General features: G+C 61.2%; 1 pseudogene; it reads right to left on the reverse strand.

The window, feature by feature from the left end:
- Positions 1–2500, reverse strand: part of LOC126417796 (large subunit ribosomal RNA) — a 5815-nt pseudogene that overhangs the window by 2047 nt on the left and 1268 nt on the right.

Consider the following 2500-nt stretch of genomic DNA (forward strand, 5'->3'; position numbering starts at 1 on the left):
TCCACGGGCGACATAACGCACAACAGCGTCATGGCGCTTGACCCGGGACCCGTGCGTCCTGAAGCAAGCCTGAAGTACGTGGTTGGCGGTCTCCACGGCCTGGCACCCCGCGCGGCATCTGGTGTCCGCCTCCCGCCCGCGACTGCGCCGTGCCTTCGTAGGGAAGGCGTTGATGCGGGCGCGGAGGGCGTCGATGTAGTCACGCCCAGATAGCAGGCGACTGGTGTCGGCGACCCACTGATGTTGGCCACTGACGGCGGCAGAGGATGACAGCGCCGCACCGTCAATGGCGATGTGTAGGCGCGCCGCCCACATTTCCCCAACCTGCGTTGACGATTTGAGGAGGTGGCCCTCCCACATTAGGTGGCGCTCCAGCACCTCGATCTCACGCTGCACCTCATCCATGCCTGCACCGTCGCAGGCTGGCCCTATCTTCTTCAGCGCCAGGAGACGGGACCGACGAAGCGTCGGACCCATCCATCGGCAAGATGGGATGCCGAGGCCCCCCTGGGCAACAGGAGCGTGGAAGTATCCCAGGGGGGTGTCCGCCGGAAGGCGGAACCATCTCCTGACGGCGGCCCGGATGGTAACGTCGGCCGACTTCAATGCACCCACCCGGGTGCGGCTGAGGGCCAGCCCGTGGTACAGGCCAGGGAGAAGCACGTTGGTGAGAGCGTGGAGGCGCTGTTGCGGCTTCAGCGGAGCTCGGGAGATGACGTCAAGCTGCTCCACCAGGTGACGACGTGGATTGAAGACACAGCGACCCGCCGTGGAGAATTGCAGCCCCAGGTACCGGAAGGTTTCACCCACACGCAGGGCAGGCATGGTGGTATTGCCTGCTGTGAAGGTGACATTGCTGTCCACCTTCACCTTCACCTTCACCTTCACCTTAAGAGAGTCATAGTTACTCCCGCCGTTTACCCGCGCTTGCTTGAATTTCTTCACGTTGACATTCAGAGCACTGGGCAGAAATCACATTGCGTCAACACCCGCTAGGGCCATCGCAATGCTTTGTTTTAATTAGTCGGATTCCCCCAGTCCGTGCCAGTTCTGAGTTGATCGTTGAATGGCGGCCGAAGAGAATCCGCGCACCCGCGCGCCCCTGGAGGAGCACGCTAAGGCGGACGCGGCCTCGCAGCAAGGAAGATCCGTGGGAGGCCAAGGCACGGGACCGAGCTCGGATCCTGCACGCAGGTTGAAGCACCGGGGCGCGAACGCCGCGCAGGCGCGCACATCCTGCACCGCCGGCCAGCACGAGGCCGACCAACGGCGAGAGCAGACCACGCCCGCGCTAAACGCCCGCACTTACCGGCACCCCTACGGCACTCACCTCGCCCAGGCCCGGCACGTTAGCGCTGACCCACTTCCCGACCAAGCCCGACACGCCCCGATCCTCAGAGCCAATCCTTATCCCGAAGTTACGGATCCAATTTGCCGACTTCCCTTACCTACATTATTCTATCGACTAGAGGCTCTTCACCTTGGAGACCTGCTGCGGATATGGGTACGAACCGGCGCGACACCTCCACGTGGCCCTCTCCCGGATTTTCAAGGTCCGAGGGGAAGATCGGGACACCGCCGCAACTGCGGTGCTCTTCGCGTTCCAAACCCTATCTCCCTGCTAGAGGATTCCAGGGAACTCGAACGCTCATGCAGAAAAGAAAACTCTTCCCCGATCTCCCGACGGCGTCTCCGGGTCCTTTTGGGTTACCCCGACGAGCATCTCTAAAAGAGGGGCCCGACTTGTATCGGTTCCGCTGCCGGGTTCCGGAATAGGAACCGGATTCCCTTTCGCCCAACGGGGGCCAGCACAAAGTGCATCATGCTATGACGGCCCCCATCAACATCGGATTTCTCCTAGGGCTTAGGATCGACTGACTCGTGTGCAACGGCTGTTCACACGAAACCCTTCTCCGCGTCAGCCCTCCAGGGCCTCGCTGGAGTATTTGCTACTACCACCAAGATCTGCACCGACGGCGGCTCCAGGCAGGCTCACGCCCAGACCCTTCTGCGCCCACCGCCGCGACCCTCCTACTCGTCAGGGCTTCGCGGCCGGCCGCAAGGACCGGCCATGACTGCCAGACTGACGGCCGAGTATAGGCACGACGCTTCAGCGCCATCCATTTTCAGGGCTAGTTGCTTCGGCAGGTGAGTTGTTACACACTCCTTAGCGGATTCCGACTTCCATGGCCACCGTCCTGCTGTCTTAAGCAACCAACGCCTTTCATGGTTTCCCATGAGCGTCGATTCGGGCGCCTTAACTCGGCGTTTGGTTCATCCCACAGCGCCAGTTCTGCTTACCAAAAGTGGCCCACTTGGCACTCCGATCCGAGTCGTTTGCTCGCGGCTTCAGCATATCAAGCAAGCCGGAGATCTCACCCATTTAAAGTTTGAGAATAGGTTGAGGTCGTTTCGGCCCCAAGGCCTCTAATCATTCGCTTTACCGGATGAGACTCGTACGAGCACCAGCTATCCTGAGGGAAACTTCGGAGGGAACCAG

The sequence above is a fragment of the Schistocerca serialis genome, chromosome 8 (genome assembly GCF_023864345.2).
Source record: "Schistocerca serialis cubense isolate TAMUIC-IGC-003099 chromosome 8, iqSchSeri2.2, whole genome shotgun sequence".
Lineage (NCBI taxonomy): Eukaryota > Metazoa > Arthropoda > Insecta > Orthoptera > Acrididae > Schistocerca > Schistocerca serialis.